The sequence below is a fragment of the Zingiber officinale genome, chromosome 1A, assembly GCF_018446385.1.
Source record: "Zingiber officinale cultivar Zhangliang chromosome 1A, Zo_v1.1, whole genome shotgun sequence".
NCBI classification, from domain to species: Eukaryota; Viridiplantae; Streptophyta; class Magnoliopsida; order Zingiberales; family Zingiberaceae; genus Zingiber; species Zingiber officinale.
The window spans coordinates 168,502,100-168,516,182 of NC_055987.1; the positions used below are offsets into that span (position 1 = coordinate 168,502,100).

At 36.4% G+C, this 14,083-nt stretch overlaps 1 long non-coding RNA gene across 1 annotated transcript; it reads left to right on the forward strand.

The window, feature by feature from the left end:
• Positions 1-5,685: 5,685 nt before the first annotated feature.
• Positions 5,686-9,056, forward strand: LOC122012269. The gene is made up of 3 exons (XR_006120174.1): positions 5,686-5,894; positions 6,001-6,171; positions 8,297-9,056. It is a non-coding gene; the product is annotated as an uncharacterized LOC122012269 (long non-coding RNA).
• The last annotated feature ends 5,027 nt before the right edge of the window (positions 9,057-14,083 follow it).

Genomic DNA, 14,083 nt, shown 5'->3' on the forward strand with positions numbered 1-14,083 from the left:
TTTAGCATTTGATTCGATAAAAAAATATTTATGTTCATTTAATAATAAATAAGTTTTAAAAAATTAGCTCAGCCCATTAAAATTCATAAATAAAAGTAATAGATAATTTATAACTATACATATTTTGTCTAAATTTTAATTATAATTTTTTTCTATTTTTTATCCACGTACACAAAATTTATTATATATTTTTTTTACTATCTTGAATTATCTATAATATATCATAAATAAAAAAATTATAAATTTAATATGTTTGCTAACCAATCTATAATATCATAACTTAAGCTCTATAAAAAAATTCAAATCCAACTTGAGCTCATAAAATTTATAACAAATAAATTTAAATAAAAAAATAAATAAACATACAATCTGTTTCGAGCTTAAAAAAAAAAAATCTAGGTAATGAGTTTGGTGTGAATATGTTTCGAGTTTAAATCAGAATCTATTGGTTGGTGGATCCGACACCGTCAACTCGTATTTTAACCCGAGATCTCATTTCATTATTCTAATTTTGTTTCACAAAGCAATCTCAGCGCTGCCACTTCTCTTTTTTCTCTCGTTCTTCTCCAAACTGTATTCCCTTCGTTGTTCCCATTTCGATCTTATCCTCCCACGACAGCTTCTGGCAGTCGATCGACAGCCTGTTGAGGCTTACGAGTGAAGTAGGTTGAGATAGATCGACATGATTTTGAGCCGCGTAACCCTTACGATCCAAGTACTCATTCTCTCTCTCTTTCCCTTAGTTCATTTTTTTTTCATGAGACAATTGAGGGAAATTGGCAATAAAACTTAGAAATGTGTTTTTTTTTTGACAGTAAGCAAACTTTTTTTATGAAGTGAGATGTTCCAACTTGCTAGAAGAATTGAGGATGAGTTTACCATGATTATGCTTATCCATCGAGCTAGGGGAAAAAAGAAAAGGAAAAAAAATATTCTCTCTTTTTACGTGTAAGTTAGCATGGAAAGTGTTGGAAAAATATCACAGTGAGTAAGATATTTAACAAAAACTTTAAGTCGGACACTAACGGCTACGGTTTCTTATTCAGAGAACGCGCCCTCATTTATTCCTCTTAAGAGAAATTATCTTTTATTAGACTGGTTCTTCAGATCGTCTATATTTTTGCTCAGCATCCGAGACTTCAGGACTTTATGTTGAACATCTATTCCACGACCTGTCCAGTCTTCCACCTAGTGTCCGCGACCCTCAGGATTTTCACCTAGAGTCCTCAATTCTAGGATTTCGTCCAAAGTCTTGACCCACCAAGACTTTGCCCAGTACTCTAAACCAGAACTTCGTTACCTAACCACAGCTAGAATTTTACACTTGCCTAGCCTCAACTAGGACTTTTCCTTTGCCTAAGATCACTGAGGACTTTTCTGTAAACTCACTCACACTTGTTAGATCACAAGACAGCTTTTTGAACCTCTTTGCCATAATCAAAATATATGTTCGATCATCTGGTGCTCCCTGCACCAACAACGTAGGCCGATGAATCAGCGTGTGCCACCTCAACGCTTGAGGTCTCCCACTTGGTCCAATCTCGGGCGCTCAAACCACCCCTGGGCACCTGGACATCCGAGCGCTTTAAACCCTCCCAAGTGCCTGGACAACCTTTTTCCAACCAACCTTCACTTTTAATCACCTACACCACAGAGTTAGAAAAGACAAACAATAATATATAAAATAAAGTGAATTTTGATAGTCTATGAACTGACCAGTTTTGACTTTGAGTTTCATTAAAACTATAGGTCAGACTGACTTCTATTGTTCTCTCTTTGGGGAACGCGTCCTCACCTACTCCTCTCAGGAGAGATTATCTTTTGTCAAACTGGTCCTTCAGATCGTATGAACTTTTGCTCAGCATCCAAGACTTCAGGACTTTCACTTAGTGCCCTCAACTTTATGATTTTCCGCTTAGTGTCTGCGACCCCAGGACTTCACCTAGTGTCCTCCACCATAGGATTTTATTTGACGTCATCGATCTGCCAAGACTTTGTCCAGTCCCATGGACTAGGACTTCATTGCCTAGTCGCAACTAAGACTTTACCCCTGCCTAGTGTCTACTAGGACTTTCTTTGCCTAGCCTCAACTAAGACTTTCACTTTGCTTAAGATTATTTAGAACTTTTATGCATACTCAAATAAGTTTGTTAGATAACAATTGACCTTAATTTTGAACGTTTGGCAATCATCAAAATTAGATTCGATTATCTAGTGCTTCATGCACCAATAGAGGTTAGGTAAGGGAAAATCCTAACTAGTGCCTAGTCGCAACTAGGACTTTACCCCTGCCTAGTGTCTACTAGAACTTTCTTTGCCTAGCCTCAACTAAGACTTTCACTTTACCTAAGATCACTTAGGACTTTTATACATATTCAGATAAGTTTGTTAGATAACAATTAACCTTAACTTTGAACATTTGCCAATCATCAAAATTAGGTTCGATTATCTGGTGCTCCATGCACTAACAGAGGTTAGGCAAGGAAAAATTCTAACTGGAGGTTAGACATGTGAGAAGCCTTAACTAGATGTTAGACAAGTGAAAGTTCTAGCTGGAGGTTAGGCAGATTAAAAATCTACTGAGTGACTATTCCCAACTGAAGGTTCTTTGTCTAAGATTGTATAGTGAAGAGAAAATTCTAATTGGAGGTTAAGCAGGTGAAAAATCCTAACTAGAAGTTAGATAAATGAAAATTTTAATTAAAGATTAGATAGATAAGAAATCTACTGAGTGATTACTCTAACTAGAGATTCTTTTCCAAGACTATACAGGACTGTATAATGAAAATAATCATTCCCGAATTCTAGATCATAATAATCTTTCTTATTCATTAGCTCATATAACAGTTCATCATTTTCTCGTGGTGTATTATTAAAGTCAAATTGTCGATTATGAAATTCTACATAATTTGATATTCTTTTATGATTTAAGCTAACAATTTGATTTTCTATTTATGTTTTGCCTAATGGATGAGGGTACCTATTATCACTCAAAACTCTCAATATAAGATAGGATTTCAACATAAACATGTGAGTCCATGAAAAAAAGGGAACAACAACTACTGCTATTAGTACTTTTCAAGGACCTAAAGTAAAACATATAGTTATAGTAGTTTTGATCAAAACTACTACAATTTTGAAATTGAAGTGTTGATAAAAATTTACACAGAGAACTAGGATGAATAATTTGGAGACAAAAATATGGATAGACTTAGTGGGGGTGCTTGAGACTCGATGACATTCTTGCATATGAAATTTGATCACTTTTTGCCATTGGAGCATATTTGGTCAAAGATTATTAAATTGGGCAAGAGAAAATGAAAGGACTAGTCGAGCAAAAGTATGTAAGATTTTTTTTTTTTTTCATTAAAAAGAACTACTTTAGAGTTGTATTATGGATCTAATGGTTAAGCCGTAGTTGTAGCAATTTTAAGTAAAATTTATATAACTTAGAATATTTTTAAACAAATTTGCTACAAGAATTAGAGATCATCAAAGTGGGCACACCATCTGGAACCATATAATGTGCTGTCTTGCGAAAAAATAATTTAGTTTTTGTAGAAAGGATCTACTGCACTAAAACTTTTATAATTTAAAATAGCTTTGACCAAAACCGTTACAAGAGACTTGGATGGAAAATTTGGAGATGAGAAACTAGAGTAAATGCGGTGGAATGTGGGGCTCAACAATATACTTAAATGTGAAGTTTAGTCAATTTTGTGCTTGGAGAAATACAGAACAAAATTACAACAATAAAAAACATAAAAAATAAAATGGATATTAGGTTAAATAGTTCCGTGTCAAAGAGACACATGAACGTATTTACAAGTAAAAATGACATGTAAAGTTAACTCAAGAAAGGAAAGCGGAAATAGTAATTAAAATGATATAACATAAACATTTTAAAATAGAGCAAAAAAAAAAGGATATCTATAAAATAAGACACGTTCATAAGAACAAAAAGGAAATGATAAAAAAAAGAGGGGAGGTTCGCTTAGAGAAAATTGAAGCACAACAAAAAGATTGTGTAATCTCTATAATGTTCAAAGTTTTAATGGTATGATAAACTATGTAAATCAATCAAGAAAATTTGATAACAAATACTAAATCTATGAAACATGATAGGGAACGCATGCTTTGTGTATCACTAAATTATAAAAACAACAAAACCATGTCAGAGTTTATTTATGTATATAGGTATTGGCCTTGTTAGTCTTATTTACATATATACCTATAATCACAATGTGTGTAGTAGACATAGGGTGAAGATTAGTCATAGTTTACCAACTAAATTTGTTTAATGTTTAATATTTTTTACACAAAAACAACACAAGAATTTGGCACAAGATTTTTTTTTTTAAAAAAAATTCCAAGCCAAATTTCATAAAATTATCAACCAAAATGTTAGCTGGTAATTTTAATAAATGAAAATTAATATCTTAAAAGGCATAAGAATGTGGTCGATAGTTATAAATAAACATAAAAGATGTTATACACTAATCTAGTAAATTACTCTGTAGCCGGAGACGACTCTCAGTGAAAATGGTATGGATATTTTAAATACACTATCTAGATTTTTTTTTTTGGGACACCTACTTATTAATTATCTAACATTGATTTTTATATAACACGATATTGTTTTTTTATCATGTTTAGATAATTCACTATTTTTAATTTATTTATATGTAGGATATGATATTAAATTCCTGCAAATATATGGATTTATTATATATAATCATAATTATTTTTAATGTGAAAGAGAAAATTAAATTTTAAATAGGTTGCTAGTAAAAATTAATATTTTAAGACTTTTTTCCAATAAATTAATATTAATATCGGGGTAAGTTAATATCAATATAAATTAACTTTTAAAAACATCAAAAAGAAATATTTGGCCGGTAATTTGTAATCAATATTTTCAAATTTAATAGTGATTTTTAAAAAATGATAAATTGAGAAAAAAAATAATTAGTAATTTTAACTTATTTCTATCTCCCGGTACTGAATTCAGAATGGCTGAATGTGAGATTTCATTATAACGGTTTTTTTAATGGAAAAGGAACGGACACCTCCTACTTTTAAAACTGCCAAAAAAAAAAAAAAAGATCTCTTCAACCTTTTAAATTCCAAGCTTATTTTTAATACAAGGATCTTATATGAAAAAATTTTAAATTTATGCTTGATCATATTAGGACCCAGCGTGGGTTTTATATTTTCTATATCAAACCTAACATATATGATATCAAAAAATATTAGGTCTAATTTAAATTTATTTTAAAAAATATCAACTCCAGATTAGGTTGATATAGAAAAGAGAGATTAAGAAGGTTGGTTGGAAAGATAAAAAAGAAATATTATTATTTTTAATGTATCTTTTTAATCTGTTGGGTAAATAAATTTTTGATAAAAAATCGTCATGATAATGACTGTCGTACTGCTAATTAGTTTAATGGAATCCTTTGAGAAGTGTAATGTTTAGTGAGCCTAAGTTAAATAGCATGGTGAAATATTTGTTAGCGAATATAAAGAAACATAAATACACGTTCAGGTGGAGCTTGATGTGAATTTGTTTCGAGCTTATATCAAAATCTACTTGTTGGGTGGATCCGACACCATCAACCCGCATTTTGTATACAGACCCGGTATCCCATTTCATTACCCTATAAATCGGTTTCACATGACAACCTCAGCGCCGCCGCCCCTTTGTTTTCCTCTCGCTCTTTTCCGAACCCTATTCTCTTGCTGTTCCCATTCCGATCCCAGCCTCCTCTGATCCTCCACTCCCAGTTTTGGCTGGCGATCGGCAGGCTATTGAGTCCTGCGACTGCAGTAGGCTGAGGCAGATCGACACGATTCTGAGCCGCATAACCCTTTCGATCCAAAAGCAAGCCTTGGTACTTATTCTTTCTCCCTTTTTCTCCTTAGTTTATGTTATTTTTTTTTCTCAATCTTACAGCTTAGGGAAATTGGAAATAAAATCCAGAAATGTTTTTTTTACAGTGAACAAACTTTCCTACGGAATGAGATGTCCCAACTTAGCTAGAAGAATTGAGGATGAGTTTAACATGATTATACTTATCCATGGAACTATGGGAAGAAAGAAGAGAAAAAAAGTATTATACTCGTTTTGCATGCAAGTTGGCATGGGAGGAATTGGAAAAATATTATTCGGTGAGTAAACTATATCTCCTCATATATTTATATTAATTTTAATAGTCTTATATAAAATCTTCGGCAAATTAATGAACCACGTAGTAGTTGAAGTTGTCGTTCAAAATTATTAAATCACATATCTAATACTTGTTTTGCCCTCCTCCACGTCGTGCTGCCATATGCACTAAAAAAAAAATAATGATTTAGGGACAAACGAAATCTGTAATAAAATAATTTCGTTTCAAGTTACCAATAAATTATATTTTTGTTGCTAAATTCGTCCTATAATTTTGGGATGAATCTTGGATTCATTCTCAATTTTGGGACGATTCCAAGATTCGTCTCAGAATTAAAAATAAAAAAATAAGAAAAAAAAATTGGAAGGCTTAAATGTTGATCTAGAGACATCAGAATTTTATGGATTCGTCCCAGAATTAATTTTTTTTTAAAAAAGTAAAAAAATTGGAAGACTTAAATATAGACTTAGAGACATCTGAATTTCATTAAACAAGTTTCTATGAGTTTGTATCGTTTTTCTGATTGTAAATATGTCATTATCCATAATTTTGAAATAATATTTTGAGTATGGTGATTTCTTAACTTGAATTAGGTCAAATTCGGATTATAAATTTCTAACATTCAATATATTAGGTCAAAATTATTTATGAGGATATTATTGCGATTAGGAGAACGATATGAACATACAGAAATTTTTTTCATGAAATTTCAATATCTTTAGGTCCATATTTATTAAAACATATATAGTTTAATACTATCTAAAAAGTTATTGTTCAACGCGTGTTCGTATATATGTGGTCGAAATTTTAAATATTGACATAGAGATATCGGAATTTCATGAAATTTTTTTTATATGTTCATATCGTTCTCTTGATCGTAATAATGTCCTCATAAATAATTTTGATCTAATATATTGATTGTTGTGAATTTTTAATCCGAATTTGACCTAATTTGGATTAGAAAATTGCTACACTCAAAATATTATTTCAAAATTATGGATGATGATATATTTACGATCAGGAGAACGATACGAATTCATAAAAATTTGTTTCATGAAATTCCGATGTCTCTAGGTCCATATGTAAGATTTTGATTTTTTTTTCCTTTTTTAATTTGGGATGATTCCAATCGCTACACTCAAAATATTATTTCAAAATTATGGATGATGATATATTTATGATCAGGAGAACGATACGAACTCATAAAAATTTGTTTCATGAAATTTTGATGTCTGTAGGTCCATATGTAAGATTTTCTTTTTTTTTTCTTTTTTAATTTTACATATACACCTAGAGACATCGGAATTTCATGAAACAAGTTTTTATGAGTTCGTGTCGTTCTCCTGATCGTAAATATGTCATCATCCATAATTTTGAAGTAATATTTTGAGTATGACAATTTTCTAACTCGAATTAGGTCAAATTCGGATTAAAAATTTTCAACATTCAAGATATTAGGTTAAAATTATTTATGAGGACATTATTACAATCAGGAGAACGATACGAACACATAGAAACTTCTTTCATGAAATTTCGATACGTTTAGATCCATATTTATTAAAACATATATAGTTTAATACTAATTAAAAAGTTATCGTTCAACGCATGTTTATATATGTGGTCGAAATATTAAATATGGACTTAGAGACATCGGAATTTCATGAAACAAATTTTTATAAGTTCGTATCGTTCTCCTCGTAAAAACATCTTCATCCATAATTTTAACATAATGTTTTAAGTGGCGATTTTTTAACCCGAATTAGGTCAAATTTCAATTAAAAATTCTCAACAATCAATAAATTAGGTCAAAATTATTTATGAGGACATTATTACGATCATGAGAATGATACGAACACACAGAAACTTGTTTCATGAAATTCTGATGTCTCTAGGTCTATATTTAAGCCTTCCAATGTTTTCCTCTTTTTAAATTTTTTTTTTTTTCAATTTTGGGACGAATCCAACATTCATCCCAGATTTAGGGACGAATCAGGGTTTCATCCCAATTTTAGGGACGAAATTGGCAACAAAAAATTGTTGATGCAAGAAAAATCATAGATTTAGATTTAATTCATCTCATGTTGCTTCTTTCCTTTGCTTTCTTTTCCTCGCTACCCCATTCCCAGATCTGTTCCAGGATTTTGTTCGACGGCGTCGTTGATCTCCGGCGACGATGTTGATATCCGACTGCGGAAGCGAGTGTCGGTATGCCCATCTCCTCTCTCGACCTCCCCCATCTCCCCTTTCCCCTCTCTGGTTGCGTCTGGCCGAGTGGACGTTGCCAGGCATGGGCGGCTGTTGCCAGGCGCGATTGGTCGTGGCCTGGTCGAGTTTGGTCGTTGTTGCGTGGCTGATCGAGTCTGGCCACCGTCGCGTGGCTGGCCGACTCTGGTCCGTGCCGCGTGGCTGGCCGACTCTGGTCCACGCCGCGTGGCTCGCCGCGTTTGGCTGCAGGTGGCCACGTTTGACTGCGGGGGGTGGCCATGTTTGGCTACGGGTGGCCGCGTGGCCGGGCCTGGCAGCGGTTGGCCAAATCTGGCCGTGGCCGGGTGTGGCCATTGTTGCACACGTAGGGTGGCTACGACTGGCCACTGTGGTCGCGGCTGGACGCGGGGGATGCGGCTGCCCATGGTGGCAGTGGATGGCCACGACTGCCCTTGGTAGCCGCGGCAACACGAGGTTTATTATTGTTTCATTTTTTATTTAAAATTTGGAAGGTACTATCTGAATTCATAATGTTGTTTGTGTATGTCTCAATTTGTCGTGATCTTAGTGTAGTTGAAGACAGCCGTATTTGTTCTGTTCGATATTCCTAAGTTCATTTATATAAATTTACTTATTTGTATATAAAGTTAATTGTAAATAATTATGTTATAATTGATTAATTGTAATAGATCTAATGTTTACATAAGAGTTCCTATAAATAATTATGTTATAGTTGATTAATCATAATAAATCCAAACACAATCTTCTTGTGCTTCATTTTACATTATTACTAGTAATATATTATACATATGTGTGTTCCCTCATTTTGATAAGATGCTTTTTGTTGCTTTGTCTTCAATGATAAGATTTATTTGTAGTAACTTTTAATAATGTTTAACTAAATATCTGAAAATAGGTAAAATGTAGAATTAAAGAAGTTGGATGTATAACAAGAATTTGCCTGATCGTCGGGGATTAATTAATGAGTTTATCACTGACCTGAGACAATGTTTGAATTTTGTATCTAGTCAAGTTATGTATATGGATGACAAGAAGATAAGGTGTCCGCGTAGAAAGTGTCACAACAGAAAATTTTTACCCACCAATAAAGTTGAAGAACATCTTTGTAGATTTGGTTTTACCCCAAATTATTATAATTGGACATGTCATGATGAACCGTTCATATCTGATGAGGATTATGAACGAAATTTCCAAGCCTTTGTTAGTGGGGATCGGAGTTATTATGAACTATTAAATTCATATCAGAGGATGATAATTGATGTAGTAGGTCAGAATTTTATTCCTGAAACGCTTGGTGCAAGTTCTAGTTTTCTGCCAACAGGTGAACAAATGTTTGCTACTAAAACATCGTCGTTGGAGGAGCCCGAAGTACCAGGTGTTGATGAAATATATCGTAAATTTCATGAAGTGTTGAGTGTCATAGATGAACCATTATTGGTCGGTTGTGATAGTTAAATTAAATTATCTATGTAAAATATCGAAAAATAGGCGAATATGAATAAAGGAATTTTTTGAAATTTTTCAGAAATTTTTCGGAGCTCGTACGGACGAGTTAACGAGGATAAAAACAGGGTCCGGGAAAAGCCTGTTTAGGCTATCCATTTAAGCGAGGAAATGTTTATAATTAGATTTCCTTTTTCTTAATTTCTTTATATTTTTCTTTCTCGCCGAAAAAAACCCCCTGCGCGCCTCTCTTCTCCCTCACTCCCGAGCCCTAGGTGCCGACGTCGAGCCCTAACTGCCGGCTGGCGGTTTCTTCCTCGCTGAAGTTTTAAACCCCTCGGCCACCTCCTTTTCTGCTTTCTCCTCATCTCCCTCGTGCGCACACCCTGCTCTCCTCCTTGCCCTAATCGCCGACGCCCCCTCCTCACTGCCGCCGTGACGCCAAGCGCCACTGCACAGAGCCGGCGCCACCGCCGGCCACCCCGTACCCTAGCTGAGCCCTTGCTCACTTGCAGTGCCCTCTCGCCACTATCTTGTGCCCCAACGCCGGCCGTCGTTACCTGTGCCCTAACGCCGGCCTCATCTTCACTCTCTTCCCGAGCCTTTCTTTCTTCTTCTACCCTCTGCCCCAACGTCCACTGTCGACGCTAAGGTCCAGCAACCTTCTGTCGTGCTTTAGACTCCACTGGCGGGTCTTTCTTCTTCGCCACCAGTCGCCAGCAGAGAGGAAACAAAGGGTGACGAGTAGGTAAGGCATGTTAGGTATTTGGATTTTGATTTGGGTCCGTTTGGGAACATGGTTTGGTAGGAAATTTTTGATTTTTGTTTGTTTGTATTGTTTACAGCAGCCAACAGCCCTTAGCGGCGCAATTCCCGGTATCAACTCTTTGATTCCAGTTCAAAACAGTGGCTGTGAAGTTAGGTAAGGAGTGAGAATCTTGGTACGTATTGAGATGATGTGGTCTACGGATTAAACATATGCTTAGTTGTAGATCATAGTGTACTTGATTTTGTTAGATGATTATTCATGTGTCGGCTGATTAGGTTCTGTGCAGTGGGGTATTCGGTTGGTGGATTTAGATTTTGATGTGGATAAGTTAATTGATGATCAATTAAGGTTAATCAATAATTAGGATTTTCCTAATTGAATTAAGAGTTTGATTTAGTTATTTGATACAGGTTGAGTAACTAAATTATATGTATTTAATTAGGTAAGTTAATGATTATGACTTAGGGTTTTGTCCTAAGTTGTGTTGAGAATTTTATCTAGCAATTCATTGGAATTTTAGCTAAATAAAATATATCTCTGTTGGTATCACAGGACCTTGACGCGAGACGAGTATCTCGACGTCGTGTTCGAACCAGATTGGACATTTCCTATTGGAGGCGGGTACTTTTGACTTATTGTCTTTGATATGCTTAGTAATGAAAATAATATGTTGCATTAATTGTGTTTCCTATTTATTTCGATTAATCACTGCCCAATACATGTTACCTGTTTGATTGATTGTTTGTTTGTATCTCGTATTGATCTTGTACCTGATCTATCATGCTCATGGGTAGTGATATAACCATGTTTCACATGTTCAGGACCTAGGTTTGATACCTTATTGATCAGTATATCTTGATATGATTTATTCACTATGGTGCCTATTGTTATATGTCCAGGGTTTGGTTTAGTATATTACCATGTTTAGTGACATGCACCATTTGCATGATCGCATGCTGTGCGATAGATTGCTCCATTATTGTCGAGCACTTTGTCAGTTTTCATCACTGTTCGGTACTCCGTTGTGACGCTCATGGGTAGCCCGGTGCTCCGTTGATTCGCTCAGGGGTAGTGTGACGCAGCGTGTAGCACGTTAGAGATTACTCCCCGTCATAGCGTACCGGGAGATGAGAGTATTGCGCTCCCCCATTTATGATTTGGGGTAAGAGTATGTATGTACTCCGACAACATCCCGTCCACTCGATCACTCATCAGGAGTAGTGTTGCTGAGTGCACGGTCGTCATAGCCCTACCAACTGTAGCCATCTAGCCATCTAAGATCCCAACAAACTGTACCTGCTGAGTGTTGGACTCACCCCGCCTCCATTGTTGTTATTTTCAGGTTGATGCTGTCAGGAGGGAGTTCCAGTCGCTAGTCCCCACTGCACGTAGTGCTAGATCCCCTGCAGACCTCGAGGATTGATTGATTTTTGAGTTTTCTTCTCGTTTGTCTATGTTTAGACTTGATTTATTTGATACTTGGACGTTGTATTTATTATTGTGATGTCGATGGATTTTATTTGGTCTTATTCTACTACATGTCTGTCGGGTCGGCATAAGAGGTGAGTTTCGTCGGATTTGAGTTTTACGAGTGTAGTTGAGTAGGGTGGTTTTCGAGTCAGAGTATTACTGCTTTGTTTGATTATATATAACTGCGTGGATGTTTGTGGTTGTGTTATATTTATTGTTATTATTTCAGCCGCATGTGGCTGAGGTATGGAGATATGTAGAAAGTTTCAGATTGTCCGTCGTACAGGGGAGATGTTGCCGAAATTTCTTCGGACGGGGATTCCTCTGGGGCGTGACAATTTAGTAATATCAGAGCACAGTTTTACGATCTTTTGTTTCGTATTTTGGATTTTCGGGAATTATCTAATACCAATTTATTTGGTATCAGAGCGGGTTATGATATCTGTTTTTGGTGTTCTGGAGATTTATCGGATACCTGTTGTTGGTATTCTGGATATTTGGGTTAGCCAGATTTGCGAGTCAAACTGCATATTATCGGATTTTCGATATGGTTATGTTTCGGATTTATTTGGATTTCCGGCGATATGTACGTTCGAAATTTTGAGGTCAAATTGGGGACTGGACAGCGACGGAACATCTCTAGACTGCAAATAAGTATGTTGTTATTTTATGTTTATTATATTGGTATTGATATTTGTAATTTAATTTAACAGATATGAGACGATCTACTCGTATTGCTGCGAGACGTGGTGCTGGACGACCACGTGTGAGGATCACGGGATCTCTGGATATGCCAGAGATGCTCACTGTTAGTGAGCCTGTCAGTCAGGGACAGACTCAGGATGCAGCGGGAGTATCGGGCTCTCAAATCCCGATAGCTCCTGTAGAGATACCTACTTTGGCCACACCGACGGTATCCACTCCTACCGTATTTATGGTACCATCAGGTGTACCATTGGCGTGCAGACATTTGCTCAGAGCGACCTCGGACGTACTCAGACCACCGCCACCGGACCTACAGTGTGCAGGCACGAGTACATGTGCCCCAGTGCCTCTGATGGCAATGCACCATATCCGTACCATTACCTCCGTACCTCAGATTGCCACCACTTTTGTTCCCAGGCGGTACCATTGCGGCTTATGTTCCCAGATATATCTGACGGAGTTTCTCTTAGGTTTATTTGGTACCACACAGTATCGGCTCAGTGTTTTCACCAGTTCTGCGGTAGTCCCACGGTTCATCGATATTGCCACGAGCTAGGATTCCAACACTGACTGAGTCGATGAAGACTCGTTTCATTCTTTTACGCGGAGATCTCGATCCGAGTATGGCTCTGTCATGGATAGAGAGTATGGAGCAGACTTTCTTCTATATGGTTTGCTCCGAGTGGGAGAAAGCAGAGCTGAAGCTAATGCCTGGTGGGTTTCTCAGCGTTCTATTATTGGTGAGCGCAACGTCACATGGACCAGGTTCAGAGAGGCTTTTGAGAGCCATTTCTTTCCACTGTCCTATCAGATGGTTCGCCGACAGGATTTTATGAGTCTGAGGCAGAATAATCGCTCAGTGACCGAGTATAATACTGAATTTCTCCGGTTGGTTCAGTTTTGTTCAGAGTTAGTTGCGGAGGACAGAACTCGCATGATGTAGTTTATACAGGGATTGGATGGTTATCTGCATGTACAGCTTGTCGGATTAGGGATTACATCTTACTCTGATGCATTGAATCGAGCTTTGATGATAGACTTAGCTCGGTAGACAGCATATCCGGATAGGAAAAGAAAGTATACGGGTCAAACATTAGGGCAGGTCCAGCAGACACAGGCGACAGGACAGCATCAGAGTAGTCGCAGACGATCAGGTCAGAGTTCTTCTGGCGTTTCTCATAGGCCTCAGAAGTCAGGACAGTCTTCCTCAGGACGTTTCCGGTCTCCTCGGCAGGATCAGAAACAGTCCACCAGCGATATACAGTGTTTCCGATGTGGTTCCAGAGACCACATCACTTCA